General features: G+C 42.0%; 1 protein-coding gene across 1 annotated transcript in view; it reads left to right on the top strand.

Moving 5' to 3' along the window:
* The window catches only part of LOC126416581 (uncharacterized), a 671456-nt gene that overhangs the window by 173825 nt on the left and 480276 nt on the right, over positions 1-17355 (top strand). The gene's annotated exons all lie outside the window — the stretch shown is intronic.

Below are 17355 nucleotides of genomic sequence, written 5' to 3'. Positions count from 1 at the left end.
AAGATTGCAAGAGCTTACAAGTGCGAGGATTATCGGACCATTTGCTTAACAGATCATGCATCCAGGTCACTGACAAGAATAATATACAGAAGAATGGAAAAGTAAATTGATGCTGTGTTAGATGACGATCTGACGATGCGGTTGATAATGGAAACGAGAGTAAAAAAATATCAAGACACGTTCACAGGATTTACCGACCTGGAAACAAGCGTTCGGCAATGTAAAATGGTGCGAGATGTTCTAAATTCTGAGAAAATAGGGGTAAGCTGAAGGCAAAGACGGGTACATCGAAGAAGCAATAGAGAAAACAAGTTAAAGGTTCAATAGTTACATTAAAATTGAAAAGCATATCAATTATAAGATTCTCTGATGACATTGCTACCCTCAGTGAAAGTGAAGAAGAATTACATCATCTGCCTAATGGAATGACCAAGAAAAGTCAACTAGTATCAAACACAGACCTTAATTTAAGGAAGAATTTTCTGAGAATGTTCGTTTGGAGCACAGCGTTGTATGACATTGAGATATGAACTATGGGAAAACCAGAACGTAAGGGAATTGAAGCATTTGAGATGTGGTTCTACAGAAGAATTTTTAAAATTAGGTGGACGGATAAGTTAAGGAATGAGCAAGTCTTCTGCAGGATCGTTGAGGAAACGAATATATGGGAAACAATGACAATAAGGACGGATAGGATGATAGGACACATGTTGTGACAAAAGAGGATAACTTCCATGGCACTAGAGGTCGCCGTAGAAGGTAGAAACTCTAGAAAAAGACAGAGATAGGTATACATCCAGCAAATAATTGGGGATGTAAGTTGGAAGTGCTCCTGTGAGATGAAGAGACTGATGACTCAAAAAAACAAAAAGACGAAAAAAAAGGTAAAGGTGTTTTGTGTGTGTGTGTGTGTGTGTGTGAGTGAGAGAGAGAGAGAGAGAGAGAGAGAGAGAGAGAGAGAGAGAGGAAGGGAGATGGAGGGAGGGAGGGAGAGAGAGAGAGAGACAGACAGACAGACAGAGAGCTAGGGATTCATCTAATGCAACCAGTTAGGCATAATATTAGGTGAGAACATAAGAAATTTAAAACGAAGGGTCTTCAGCAGGAAGACTGGGGCTTACAAATAGGGATGTGGTCGATGAAAGAAACAAGAATGGAATACGTTCAAAGTGCCCCAGATAAAGATGCGTGAAAAACTGTTTAATGTAAAGATTGTTTTGATCAATAACATGTTTCTATATCAGAATGAAATATAAAATATCGTTGAAAATATTGAAAATTTGTAGAATTAATAGATGCATATATCAACTGAAAAGGGAAATAAAAATATTGTTATCCGTAGTTTTAATATCTAAGTTAATATTATCAATTGGTAGAAACACTATAAAACAGTCCAATAGCTTAAGACTTCAGTATAATGATACTAAAACTTTTTCTGCACTGTAACATTTTTTGGCTTTTAAATGTTGCGGTATTTCCAACATGCTATGCCATCACTATTGTTATAACACAGTGCACCAATCCACACTGTTAGATGTGCCTGACTGTAAGGTGTCTTCGCTGTTCTGCTTTTCGCAAACAAATGCAAACTATGACTTTTTCTACTATGGCTACTACTGTTTTCCACTATGTGATGTAGTTATTTCCAATGTTGCATCATTTTTTAAATAATTACTTTTAAACGTTTTTGTGGTTGTGGACATAATTGCAATAAATAAATCCATCCAACACTGTAGTTGTTTCTTGATCCATTCATTTGCTTTGTTTTCATGTCTGTCTTCGTAATTCCCAGGGTAGGTCCCACAACTTCCTTAGTTTGTGAATAGGAATGCCCTTGTGAATACTTTTCACAATGAAAGTTTTTGTCTCACTTTCCTTTTCAGACACATTGCAAGCTTAGTTATGAAAATTGTTTGTTATCACATGCTCACCAAGTTGTTTCTACCATTATATACATATGTTCTGCTTAAAATGTTTTTTGTAAAATAATCATAAACTATTTCTACAACTATAGCTTTGTTTTTAAGTCGTTAATAATATACGCTTGCTGAACCAACTATAGACAATGTGCAATGCCTTGCAGCAGACAGAAGAACAACAGACGCTGTATTTCATTATGATTTTTAACATAAATATATATGGTTGTGTACATTAGTGAGAATTTTTTTTTACTGCATGTAATAAAAAATGATTTTTATACAACGCCCAATCAGTACCACCTGTAAACTGTGAAGGAAAAATTGTCGTAAAGAATTATGGTAAATATTCAATTAGACCGTTGCATGGCATTCCATCGTGAATTGGAAATAAATTACTATGGTAAGAACAAGTTATAACGAAATACGTCCCATTGTAGCCTCGGAATAGCTGCGAGGGTGCGTAGCTCAGTTGTTGACGCATTCAGACTAGATGCGCTTCAAGACCGCTCCTGTGCGAACATAGGACGAGGTTTCACGGATTTTAAAGTAGGTAAACTGGTTCTAGAAGTGGTCAGATAACGCAGAATATTGCCTATCTGGGCGGATTTTCGAACAATGTATGCACCTTTTTAATAGTTTTGAGTGACTAAATGTACGTTTTGACGTCGAAAACATGCACGCTGCACCAGCAGGTCGGAAAATGCGGAAACCATTTGTCTGTACTTTATAGAAATTGATGTACTTATGTGTGTCTGTATGTGTATATGTATATAATAGACCTATGCTCTAAAACTTTTCCTAAAGCATTGAGCCGATTTCAGCCAAACTTGACACACATGTCACCTACTGTTTGGATGGAATCACTGTAGGGATGAGAACTATCTACCTGTCAAAGGGATGGGGGTAAAAAAGCAAACCATCATACCCACCCACACTTCATTCGTCCAGTATGTAAGAACATCAGCACATTGTGACTTGCAAAAAACTTCGTACATTATTTCAAACCTTTACGAATTTTTCCCTTAAGTTATTTGAAAGTGCGAAATATGTTACAAGCATGTGAAGTATAGCTGACATTGACAAGTGCGTACGCAAGCAAGGACACTGCTTGAAGTTCATCCTGAGCCCCTGGAAATGTTTCAACCAAAAGGTAAACATATTACTTACTGTCTGGAAACAAGTACTGTGGGGGCAAGAAGGGCTGGCCTGATGTTGGGAAATGTGGAGAAAGAAGAGTATATGGAGTACGAAGGTATATTTTTCCATTAATTTTCGTCTTTCGATTAATATATCTATATGCCAAGCAGCTATGGCTATGTCGAAACCTGTGACTTACATTCCTACAAACCCGACACGGCAAAGACTCATTAAGAATGCAGCGTTTGAAAATTGACACAGTAGCACCTGCAGATTAAGGTGATTACGCTATCTACGTGACGTATGTGCGTGCGGCTGGAGCACCGCCGTGAGTGACGTGTAACGTGTGCTTAGCCGTGCCTCACGCACTCACAGTGCGTGGCAGGCGTTAGGCCGCGCACCACGCTTATTCCTAGCCACCTGTGCACATTCACCTCTAATGTTTTGCTGTCGCCGTGGCAACCACTGACACTAGCCTTTACCCGTTATGCGTGACCCACCGTCTTGAATACTTCTATTTTCAGCTCTAGAAGTAGATGTTTTGCTCGATTTTTATCTACCAACAAAACGCGAGGAGTATATGAAAGTTTATATAAAAATATCTTCTCTTTTTCATTTGTGAATATAGAGCGCAATTCGGTGATGATAATCCGCACTTGCACATAAAAAACGTTTGAAGGGAGAAAGAAAACTTGTTAAAAGTGTTAAATGAACACAGATGATACCTCTATAGAGTACACATATGAACACGAAATTTCCAGGAGTGAATATTACTTCTCATTTGAACCGGTTTGGATACACAATGGTACTTTCAGGCAGAATGTTATCAACATGTTGTGTTAGGCCATTAGCCATTAGTGTGCATCAGCCAATGTCTTTTAATCCCATACTATTCATATGCACAACCAGTTCTTATCCGTGGAATTGTTTTCTGGGGAATAAATGCACAGAAAAAGCAACACACCGTTTCCAAAGTACAGAAAAGTGCCACAGGAATAATAACCAAAAAACTTGAGCGCACTTTAAAAATTCTTACAAAACATAATGGATTTTAACCACAACATGTGACGATATTTTCTGATCAATAAAGCACAATAAAATAAATGTAATAATTACTGCACAGACAACTCAATTATCATGTAAATAGATTTAGGGTGGAACTACAGACAAGAAAGGATAATCATAGAACTCAAGCATCATTCCCTTAGAATTTTACACTTCTTTTTGTAGAACCCCAGTAGACACAGATGATACTCCGGTATTCTCCTTAAAAGTCGCATCGTTGTTCCGCAGAACAGTTCTGTAATATTTCGAATCGTCCTCTTATCGGATTGTGTGCAACTTGTAGAATTCCTTATGCCCTTCTTGATCATCTTCATTTAGGCCTTGAAGTGAAGATTGCTTATATGGTATCAATTTCAAATTTTTCTCAAACCTTAGTAGGATCGTTCTTGCTATTCATACTCCTTGCATGTTTTTCTTTGAGACTTAATCGGTGATTAGCTAAGACATTGCGTGACAACAATATGAGCCTCTTCTGTTGTAACAAACTTCGGCCTATCTGAACGAGGACGCTGCGCCGTTCACTCTGTCTCTTCAAATCTTAAAGTCAATTTACGAATATCTTGTTAAGACAGAGGTTGAAAGCTTGGAAAACGTTCCACAAATAGTCATAAATACCAAATTATATTATTGTCATGTTTCCAGTTTCCACAACGTTTGGAAAAAAAGGGGGAAATGCGCGCAGGTCTTCAGTTAACTGTCTATTCATCGTTTCTCAGATAACATTGAATGACATAACCTCAAACTGATAGTGTCAGTTGCCTTATGGGTAATACGTACTAACCAAGTTCATACCTGATTACCATCAAGCTATGCAAAACAAGATCTAAGGACTGCTAGTGATATTTAACTTACGACCCACCATAATTCTAGACCGAAGTCCCCTAATTCAGAGAGATTCATTATTCCGTCTGCGTAATCCGTGAAAATTGGTATCAAAGTCAGTACACACTGAATCTCAGGAAGTACATGGCTATTACAAATGATTGAAGTGATTTCATAAATTCACTGTAGCTCCACTCATTGACATATGGTCACGACACACTACAGATACGTAGAAAAACTCATGAAGTTTTGTTCGGCTGAAGCCGCACTTCCGGGTTCTGCCGCCAGAGCGCTTGAGAGCTCAGTGAGACAAAATGGCGACAGGAGCCGAGAAAGCATATGTCGTGCTTGAAATGCACTCACATGAGTCAGTCATAACAGTGCAACGACACCTCAGGACGAAGTTCAACAAAGATCCACCAACTGCTAACTCCATTCGGCGATGGTATCCGCAGTTTAAAGCTTCTGGATGCTTCTGCAAGGGGAAACAAACGGGTCGGCCTGCAGTGAGCGAAGAAACGGTTGAACGCGTGCGGGCAAGTTTCACGCGTAGCCCGCGGAAGTCGGCGAATAAAGCAAGCAGGGAGTTAAACGTACCACAGCCGACGGTCAACAGGATGGTGCTCCACCGCACTTCCATCATGATGTTCGGCATTTCTTAAACAGGAGATTGGAAAACCGATGGATCGGTCGTGGTGGAGATCATGATCAGCAATTCATGTCATGGCTTCCACGCTCTCCCGACTTAACCCCATGCGATTTCTTTCTGTGGTGTTATGTGAAAGATTCAGTGTTCAAAACCTCCTCTACCAAGAAACGTGCCAGAACTGCGAGCTCGCATCAACGATGCTTTCGAACTCATAGATGACAGATCAACATGCTGCGCCGAGTGTGGGAGGAACTTGATTATCGGCTTGATGTCTGCCGAATCACTAAAGGGGCACATATCGAACATTTGTGAATGCCTAAAAAACTTTTTGAGATTTTGTATGTGTGTGCAAATCATTGTGAAAATATCTCAAATAATAAAGTTATTGTAGAGCTGTGAAATCGCTTCAATCATTTGTAATAACCCTGTATATATAATTATTATCGAATAAGATTTTCTTAACATCAGTAGTAGAGACGTTAAATTAATCGCAAAGCAAATCAAAGCTCCCCCTTCTGGCCCTGAGGGGACAGTCGGGACGACCGACTGCCGTGTCGTCTTTCACCAATGGCGTCATTAGAAGCGTTATGGATGATGATGATGTTTGGTTTGTGGGGCGCTCAACTGCTCGGTTATCAGCGCCCGCGAAAATTCCCAACCTTTGCTCAGTTTCGTCTCGCCACTTTCATCAATGATGATGAAATGATGGAGACAACTCGAACATCCAGTCATCTCGAGGCAGGTAAAAATTTCTGATCCGCCGGGAATCGAACCATGGACCCCGTGCTCGGGTAGCGAGAAAGCGACCGCGAGACCACAAGCTACGGACTATGCGTTATAGAAGCGCGTGTGGTTAGCACACCACACATCCGTCAGTTGACGGGTTTGTCGACCTTGGACCAATTAGCCATTAGAATCATGAGGTTGAGTTCACTACGTTCCAGTACTTCCACCAAGCAAAAATTCCTGACACTGCCGGGAATCGAACACTAGTCTTACACATAGCAACAAGACTTGTTGAGGACTGAGCTACAGAGGTGTGCTTAAAGCTGTTGACTCATCACGAAATTAGGCTTCATCGGTATTCTTTGGTGGTTTCCTGATATTCGTCGTTACAACTATAGTTCGTCAGTGCCTAGAAGCCCTGTAATCGTAACCGAGCTGCCTAACAGAGTTTTATGAGGGTGATTCGCCATTTCGAAGCTGATTGTGAAGAATAAATTGCTGTGGTACAATGACAGAATAACTTGCTATAGTGTAGCACATCAATAACAGAGATTAGTGAAATAAAATGTCAAATGTATATTTTAGCCACATTCTGTGCGCTGAAACATGTCATTTCAAGGTCACTCTCCAAGCGCCGTAGAGATGGTAGTATAACTAACAAACAAGTGAGGAACGTGAGGCGCCGCGTCGTCTGAACCAATAACCTCACCGAACAAATGCCGGTTCTGACGTCGAAGCTACCACGTTGCTGGCTTCCGTGTAAACATCGTATGTCAGTGCGCGAACGCCTGGTGTTGTGTTGTGTTACCGCCTCGACTACAGTTTTTATTTGTTAAACAATGTCACCAAAACCATGTCGTTCACCAAGCGACAATCCGTTGCGCCGTGGAGTGCCATTAAATAGTCGGGCTTTGGAATTGCTACGGAGGACGAGTGAGTTTTACGAGCAAGAAAAAGAATTTGTTTCTGTTCACGGGCATGCGTCGATTCCAGCCGATGAAGTTTTAAAGCGTACCTCGAAAACTCAATGCCTAAAAAACTTTTTGAGATTTTGTATGTGTGTGCAAAGCATTGTGAAAATATCTCAAATAATAAAGTTATTGTAGAGTTGTGAAATCGCTTCAATCATTTGTAATAACCCTGTATATATAATTATTATCGAATAAGATTTTCTTAACATCAGTAGTAGAGACGTTAAATTAATCGCAAAGCAAATCAAAGCTCCCCCTTCTGGCCCTGAGGGGACAGTCGGGACGACCGACTGCCGTGTCGTCTTTCACCAATGGCGTCATTAGAAGCGTTATGGATGATGATGATGTTTGGTTTGTGGGGCGCTCAACTGCTCGGTTATCAGCGCCCGCGAAAATTCCCAACCTTTGCTCAGTTTCGTCTCGCCACTTTCATCAATGATGATGAAATGATGGAGACAACTCGAACATCCAGTCATCTCGAGGCAGGTAAAAATTTCTGATCCGCCGGGAATCGAACCATGGACCCCGTGCTCGGGTAGTGAGAAAGCGACCGCGAGACCACAAGCTACGGACTATGCGTTATAGAAGCGCGTGTGGTTAGCACACCACACATCCGTCAGTTGACGGGTTTGTCGACCTTGGACCAATTAGCCATTAGAATCATGAGGTTGAGTTCACTACGTTCCAGTACTTCCACCAAGCAAAAATTCCTGAGACTGCCGGGAATCGAACACTAGTCTTACACATAGCAACAAGGCTCGTTGAGGACTGAGCTACAGAGGTGTGCTTAAAGCTGTTGACTCATCACGAAATTAGGCTTCATCGGTATTCTTTGGTGGTTTCCTGATATTCTTCGTTACAACTATAGTTCGTCAGTGCCTAGAAGCCCTGTAATCGTAACCGAGCTGCCTAACAGAGTTTTATGAGGGTGATTCGCCATTTCGAAGCTGATTGTGAAGAATAAATTGCTGTGGTACAATGACAGAATAACTTGCTATAGTGTAGCACATCAATAACAGAGATTAGGAGCATAAAGATGTAGTCGTCGCTGCTTTTAAACTGCAAATAAATTAAAAATCAAATACAGATGAACGGAAGAAAATTAGTGAGAAAGAATTTTTCTCCATGACAAAATGACGAAAAATGTACAAGCCATACAGGCCAGTATGTGTTTTAACGGCCTACAGAGTGAAATAAAATGTCAAATGTATATTTTAGCCACATTCTGTGATTGAAAAACGTCTGTACCCAGGCCGCTGAAACATGTCATTTCAAGGTCACTCTCCAAGCGCCGTAGAGTTGGTAGTATAACTAACAAACAAGTGAGGAACGTGAGGCGCCGCGTCGTCTGAACCAATAACCTCACCGAACAAATGCCGGTTCCGTCGTCGAAGCTACCACATTGCTGGCTTCCGTGTAAACATCGTATGTCAGTGCGCGAACGCCTGGTGTTGTGTTGTGTTACCGCCTCGACTACAGTTTTTATTTGTTAAACAATGTCACCAAAACCATGTCGTTCACCAAGCAACAATCCGTTGCGCCGTGGAGTGCCATTAAATAGTCGGGCTTTGGAATTGCTACGGAGGACGAGTGAGTTTTACGAGCAAGAAAAAGAATTTGTTTCTGTTCACGGGCATGCGTCGATTCCAGCCGATGAAGTTTTAAAGCGTACCTCGAAAACTCAATGCCTAAAAAACTTTTTGAGATTTTGTATGTGTGTGCAAAGCATTGTGAAAATATCTCAAATAATAAAGTTATTGTAGAGTTGTGAAATCGCTTCAATCATTTGTAATAACCCTGTATATATAATTATTATCGAATAAGATTTTCTTAACATCAGTAGTAGAGACGTTAAATTAATCGCAAAGCAAATCAAAGCTCCCCCTTCTGGCCCTGAGGGGACAGTCGGGACGACCGACTGCCGTGTCGTCTTTCACCAATGGCGTCATTAGAAGCGTTATGGATGATGATGATGTTTGGTTTGTGGGGCGCTCAACTGCTCGGTTATCAGCGCCCGCGAAAATTCCCAACCTTTGCTCAGTTTCGTCTCGCCACTTTCATCAATGATGATGAAATGATGGAGACAACTCGAACATCCAGTCACCTCGAGGCAGGTAAAAATTTCTGATCCGCCGGGAATCGAACCATGGACCCCGTGCTCGGGTAGTGAGAAAGCGACCGCGAGACCACAAGCTACGGACTATGCGTTATAGAAGCGCGTGTGGTTAGCACACCACACATCCGTCAGTTGACGGGTTTGTCGACCTTGGACCAATTAGCCATTAGAATCATGAGGTTGAGTTCACTACGTTCCAGTACTTCCACCAAGCAAAAATTCCTGACACTGCCGGGAATCGAACACTAGTCTTACACATAGCAACAAGGCTCGTTGAGGACTGAGCTACAGAGGTGTGCTTAAAGCTGTTGACTCATCACGAAATTAGGCTTCATCGGTATTCTTTGGTGGTTTCCTGATATTCGTCGTTACAACTATAGTTCATCAGTGCCTAGAAGCCCTGTAATCGTAACCGAGCTGCCTAACAGAGTTTTATGAGGGTGATTCGCCATTTCGAAGCTGATTGTGAAGAATAAATTGCTGTGGTACAATGACAGAATAACTTGCTATAGTGTAGCACATCAATAACAGAGATTAGGAGCATAAAGATGTAGTCGTCGCTGCTTTTAAACTGCAAATAAATTAAAAATCAAATACAGATGAACGGAAGAAAATTAGTGAGAAAGAATTTTTCTCCATGACAAAATGACGAAAAATGTACAAGCCATACAGGCCAGTATGTGTTTTAACGGCCTACAGAGTGAAATAAAATGTCAAATGTATATTTTAGCCACATTCTGTGATTGAAAAACGTCTGTACCCAGGCCGCTGAAACATGTCATTTCAAGGTCACTCTCCAAGCGCCGTAGAGTTGGTAGTATAACTAACAAACAAGTGAGGAACGTGAGGCGCCGCGTCGTCTGAACCAATAACCTCACCGAACAAATGCCGGTTCCGTCGTCGAAGCTACCACGTTGCTGGCTTCCGTGTAAACATCGTATGTCAGTGCGCGAACGCCTGGTGTTGTGTTGTGTTACCGCCTCGACTACAGTTTTTATTTGTTAAACAATGTCACCAAAACCATGTCGTTCACCAAGCGACAATCCGTTGCGCCGTGGAGTGCCATTAAATAGTCGGGCTTTGGAATTGCTACGGAGGACGAGTGAGTTTTACGAGCAAGAAAAAGAATTTGTTTCTGTTCATGGGCATGCGTCGATTCCAGCCGATGAAGTTTTAAAGCGTACCTCGAAAACTCAAGGACTCAGTAAAAGAACAGTTATAAGGGAACCGGTGCTATTTCAAGATTTAGAAGGCACTGAAGTGAACAGTGTGGAAGAGAGCCCCTGTGGAAGAAACAGTGTGTTTTTAAGTAATCCGGGCGAGAAAAAAAAGCAGCCTCGTCCTGTTGCAGATACTGATTCTTTCCAATCCGACTCAATTCGTCGGCACATATACGGATACTATAAAAGGAAAGAATACCCAACAATAGCGAAATTGCTAATTTCTTTAAATAAATTGAAATTTTCTCAGGGGGGAAACCGTCACTTAAGATGACATTAAGAAGTATGGGCTTCCGTTTTAAAAAGTTACTTGGCTGAAAACTGTTGCTAGAAAAAGCTCATGTCGTTGCAGTTCGTACCATTTTCTTACACAAAATTGTAGGAAGGGACATACACTCCGTCATATGGTTAGACGAAACCTGGTCAACGCTGGAGAATCAGTTAAGAAATGCTGGTCAGATGATACTCCGAATAGCAGCGGTCATCAGCCAAGAGGAAGAGGGTCCAGATTAATTGTGACCCATGCACGATCTTCAAACGGCTTTGTCGGCGGCTATCATGATGATAAGGACCACCCATGCTTTCTACAGTGGTTTCAAAATTCTTTGCTCCTGTTTAGTGTTCCGACAGTTTTTGTGATGGACAATCCACCGTACCATTCCGTGATTTTAGATTAAACTCCCACCACTAGTGACCGTAAAGAAAATTTGGTGCAGTGGTTGCAGGCGAGAGACATTGCTGCGGACATGAACATGACAAAGCTGCTGTTATACTTGTTCGTGAAACAAAATAGGCCTGTGACGCCTAAATACGTTGTAGATGAAATCGCCAGCGAATAGGGTCACTTGGTAATTAGGCTACCGCCTTATCACAGTCATTTTAATCCGATTGAATTGGTTTGGAGCGAAGTCAAGGCGTACGTTAGCAGTAACAAGACTTTTACTATAACAGAAGTGGAAAGACGGCTACGTGAAGGTCTTGCTACCGTAGACGCTACATCATGGAGGAAAAAAGTAGACCATGTTGCTAAAGCTGTAAGAGAAGCACAGATATAGATGGGATTATAAATGAAAACGAACAATTAATGATTTCTCTTAATGATGATGATGATGATGATGATGACGAAGGCAACGGTTTTAGCGCCGATTCCGATGATAGTGAAGGAGAACTGCATAGAATTGCGTCATTGAGATCGTAAATTGGTGAGTGCAAATGTATACAGAACTAATTCTTTTTCTCTTCGCAATCGGGTAGGCTATGTATGTTTTGCTTTATTTCTTTGTTATGAGTGTGTATAGGGTGTTATTTGGTATGCTTAGATTTACATTATTAAACATGCAGCTATTACTGTAACAATTTGGAACGAGTTTCCAGAGATATTGTCATTAACTTCTGGTGTTTTTATTTCCCGGTTTAGTATACTATAAAAAATTTAGTCTCCGTCGTCGTTCTCTCCATTGTTAGAAAAACAAACCTTGTTGCACTTACGTAGAAACTTCGGTTGTAGCTTACATTTACAAAATGTACTTCGGAGTTGTGGGCGCGTGCTGGGGCAGCTATTGCAACCTTGCAATCACAGTGTAGTCAACCACACGCGAGCTGTCAAGTGACGTGTTTCACCCGCCCGGATATAGTGTTTATTTTGTTTCTTCAGTACCTCTCAATACATTCTTCAATACCCCTCAACACTTCCTTCCTTTTTTACTTTCCTTATTTACTTTCTGTAGGGAAAGATGCATTTTTATGTGAGTACAAAGGTGCATTTTTGATGTCCCTCAATTCCAGGGAAGATCTATTTGATATTCTCAACAAGCTTCTAGCAAGCGAATCCGAATTGTAAGTATTTTTCTTCAGTTTACTGCATAATTACGTCCATTCATACAGTAACTGCTTATTATAGCTTTCTGACTCAGAGTACTTCATTAATGTGTTATGGACAGAAGGATGCGCGTAAGCTTATTCATCGCTCGTTCGACTGAGCTAGGCTGATCATTAACTAATTCCCAATTAACTTTGTAGTACTTATTTGTTGTTTTGACATAAAGTGCTTCGAGGAGAGGCTTTGATGCTTGTCGGAAAATCAAATGCTTTTGGTATCCGGCACATGACCCATATAGTAGATTTCCTTAGAAAAAGATATGCTCATAGATGTATAAAATTAATTATGGACAGACCATTTTCACGAATCCAGGCCGGCCGAAGTGGCCGCACGGTTCTGGGGCTGCAGTCTGGAACCGCGAAACCGCTGCGGTCGCAGGTTCGAATCCTGCTTCGGGCATGGATGTGTGTGATGTCCTTAGGTTAGTTAGGATTAACTAGTTCTAAGTTCTAGGGGACTAATGACCTCAGCAGTTGAGTCCCATAGTGCTCAGAGCCATTTGAACCATTTGAACCACGAATCCAGATTATAGACTAAACCACATCACCGGCTTAGAAGATTCTTAATTGACATTAAAATTCACTAAAATTACTCGCACCTACTTTCCAAGAGAAAATGGTACAACCTACAATGTTTGGATTAGTACCGCTGATGACAACAATAAGGAAAACAGACAAACGCTTACTTTGATTTTTCAGCACACCAGTACTGCTTCCGTTAATAATCTCATTACTTTTTAAAATTTCCTCAACCGTTTCGGAGCTCACCGTTTATCACACACCCTTGAAAATGTGCCTCTACTGCCGAAAAGAGTCACGTGGGCTGTATGAAATCAGCAGAAATCTCTCAGGAGGCACTCTTACATGGCATGAGACAATATCTTCTGCGCATCTTTACGTCCTCACTTTACGCTCACAACTGAAAATAGTGACGTGACATGATCGACGGCACCACTAGTGACACTGTCCAGCATATCTGGGCCGGCCGAAGTGGCCGTGCGGTTCTAGGCGCTGCAGCCTGGAACCGCGAGACCGCTACGGTCGCAGGTTCGAATACTGCGTCGGGCATGGATGTGTGTGATGTCCTTAGGTTAGTTAGGTTTAACTAGTTCTAAGTTCTAGGGGACTAATGACCTCAGAAGTTGAGCCCCACAGTGCTCAGAGCCATCTGAACCATTTGAACCATATCTGTCCCAACGTTCATAGGATTTTCACTGTGGTTTCTGAGAGAGGACAAGTCACTGTACCACTTATTTTTATATTCAAGAATATCGTTTACATTATTACATGCTGAAGATTATTTTTGTGATGTGGCACGAAGTTATCAATAAGAGCAGGCTTTTATGGCTGCATGTACATTGTTAATGGTTCTGGCGTCTTTATGGTAGCTCTCTTTGAAATAGTATTTTCTGAGTTGAAAACAAGCGGGTGTTTTGGTTATTTAACAACAAATCTTGTAGTGGACTTTTGTAGATTGGAATCCTCCTGCAGCTACTAGGGAGAGGAACATCTCAAATCACTGACCAGGGGAAGAATGCTGGTCCCAAGAATTTCTCGCGGGAATGTGCAGAAGTTGCTTTCGGCTGAAGATGCGAAAAATTGACTACATGGATCTACCTGTTAAGCGTTTCTGGCCACCGCAAGTGGGTCATCCAGCCAAGGCATTTCAACAGTGCCCATTGTGCAAAGAGCGGGCGTCCATGGAAATACTCCAGTTTCCATGTTCAGCTTGGACAGGACGCTATCGATGGGGCCATCAGTTGGTGTCATCTCTCTGCCTGCCGAGTTTCTTGGGAATCCTCTGGCCTTTGAAAGAGTTTTAGGATGGAACGAAAAATTTATGGTGACTCTGAAATGGTGTAGCATGGGACACAAAAGCACTTTTCTTAGTTCAACTTGGGTCGCTTGTCGGACATGCTGCAGTGTTTGTCCAGTCAAGATAATTATCTCTGTGATAAATTTACTTTACTTTGATAAATTTACTTTAGGCCTAAAGTGGCCAAGCGAAAAACTGTTTGGGATCATAATGTCTTCTTCTCCTTGTGCAGAAATTTTCAAGTCGGGAATTCGCTGTTTCTCCAGCAGGGAAATGAATATTTTCAACTTCGGTTAGGGTTGGACAGAAGGTACAGCAGACAAGCTAGAGGAGAGAAATGACGTTCGTGGAGTCTTGTGATTGTCACTGGACCCTGTGGGGATGGTCGTATGTGTGCACTTTTTGGGTTTACCAAGGTTTGATGGAAGGAACGAGTGGAGAAATGGTGCATTCGACTCAGGTCTGCAGAGGAGATTCTGCTCTTGACTCTTGTTATGAGTGGGTTGGACTTGGGACACTTGTCCTAAGCGTGGCTTTGCATTGGCACTGGTCTTGACTGTGGAGCCTATGGAGAAGTCTTAGTTGTACTGACAGTTTAGACCTCACCCATGCCGAACAATTCGCTGTACTGATGACAATCTTATTTATATCATGTTTGCCGCCTTGATGTCTGATCTCCATGTGCATACTGCCATACAAGTGAGACAAACTGATCCGTGCTATGAGTGATGAATGGGAGTGTCATACGCTATAATCTCCCAAGATTTCTGGGCTCTATCAGAGAGTGACTGCAATCGGTCCAGCAGATCGCCTGCCCTCTACTTTGCATATCTCGTGTGCCTATTATAAGGAATTACACGATCCACACAACGCTGCTCTGCATAGCTTGCGCCATGCCCGTCACCTGAGACAATACTATGCATCAAGAAAAGGATATAGTGTTTCTACTCCAGCTTATTCGGGTAAACAGAATCAGAGTCTCGTCACTTCTTCTCAGCTATCCAAACGTTATGTAACTTCTGTGTCGAAAATCCATCGAAGTCTATTCAGCATTAGATAATTTCAGATCGTGTTATCCATTTTTTGAGTAAGGGTGAATAGATCAAACAGATAAACTCTTATCTTTGTGAACCAAAAATCACCCTATGGAGTGCTAATCTTTTTGTTACTCCTACCTGTGTTGCCAACAGTTCATGATTTACCTGTCATCTCATTTGTGTTGCTCGTCCTGTTTCGTCGTTAATAAATTCTTGTCATTTTTATAAAAGATTGATCGTGGTCTGATACATTAATCACCCATCAATAATTCATTACAATAATGTCAGGGCCACCATCTCATTAAATTATTTCAGCATCCAAGTTTTATTTAAGGTTCTGATATACGTGATAACCTCCAATGCACGCTAGCAATAGGGACCACTGTCAGAAGGCAGACTCAGTTTAGCAGAGAGTGTTCAGGTCGACAAATGGAGGGCTCACACCTGTCAGGAGCCTGTACTCTTTCAAATCAATGCGCAAGACCAGTGTAGCCTTGCATTCCCATTTCGCGACCAACTGGACTTTTATAAACGAATAGTTCTCGTAAATGAAAGACTGTGTGATCAGACTTTAAAGAACAAACGAAGCAGTCCAATCGCCTGTTATATGTCTGTGTGGTATGGAAGACCACCTGGTCAGCAGCCTTTTCTCCGAACTATTATCAGCTGTCGAAATGCTCATACTGTGCATGACAGAGAAGTATTTTACTTACAGTGGATACTACTGGGAAATACGATTCTTCTTTTGTTATTGCCTTTTTCTGTTTCTCTCGGAGCTGGCATTGTTATATCAGTTCGGGCAATGCTTGTGGCATTTATGGGCCAGATGCATTTCTCAATCCTACCACTTCTGACCAGGAGGGAATACGTGTACCCCGTCTGCCCTGTACCTGGCGCAGGTCGCACAGCCGTGATAAAGTCTACGTAAATGTGCAGTATCTGTGGTGTACGGTCTTGCAACTAGCGTGATCAGCCACACGTGCTCTTGTGGTTAGTGTTTCTGACACTGAATCATGGGGTTCCAGTTTCGATTCCCAGCCAAGACACGTACTTTCCCCACTCGGGACTGTGTGTGTGTTGTCTTAATCATCATTTTATCATCATCAACAAGCAAGTCACCGATGTGGCGTCACATAAAAAGACTTGCACCAGGCGGTCAAATGTATCAGATGAGATTCCCAGCCAGTAACGCCATACGCTGATTTCATTTCATAAAAGCGTAGTGTGTATCTGAGGTGAGACGTAGGTACCAGTGTGGTACATACGACGTCCAGGCCGGTCCATCAGCACTCGTGGTCAAACTGTGAGGCGGATTCGATCTGTGGCAGGTTCGCCTCTCCGTATCCCTGAGGTGGGTGTGTTAGCGCTTTGGACTATATCCTGGTAATATTGAGATATACACTGATAAGTGGAAACATTATAACCATCTGTTTAACAGCGTATTGGTCCTCTTTTGGAAAGAAGTACACCAGCCATTGCATGGAGCATGGGTTCCAAAATATCTTGGTGTTTTTCTGGAGGTATGTGGCCGCAGATGGCTGTACACAGGTCACGAAATATCCGTAAATTATGGGCCGGTGGTTTGCAGGTTTCGAGCTGGAGGCCGATAGTGTCCCAGATGTGTTCACTCGGATTCAGATGAGATGAATTTTGTGGCCAAGACATCATACTGGAGTCACTACCATACACCTTAAACCAGTGTAGCACGATTCTCGCTTTGTGACAACGACAGTTGTCCTTCTGGAAAGTGCTATCGCCATCTGTGAAGATATCAATTGTGATGTAATGTAAGCTGACCACAATGATGTTCGCCTAGTCCACGGCTGACACTGGGGCTTCAATTACTGCCGCAGTTCCCACTGACTCACAGGAGAATGTCCCACATTCAGTAATACTGCCACCACCGTGGTGCAGTGCATGTTTGGAGCAACCGTTGGCCTCGATGACGCAGTGTCTGTATACGATCATCGACTTTTAATAACAAAAAAATCTGATTCAT

Source organism: Schistocerca serialis, chromosome 8 (genome assembly GCF_023864345.2).
Source record: "Schistocerca serialis cubense isolate TAMUIC-IGC-003099 chromosome 8, iqSchSeri2.2, whole genome shotgun sequence".
In the NCBI taxonomy this organism is placed as follows: Eukaryota; Metazoa; Arthropoda; class Insecta; order Orthoptera; family Acrididae; genus Schistocerca; species Schistocerca serialis.
Note: the sequence above shows the minus strand (reverse complement) of the source record. Positions and strands in the feature narration are given on the sequence as shown.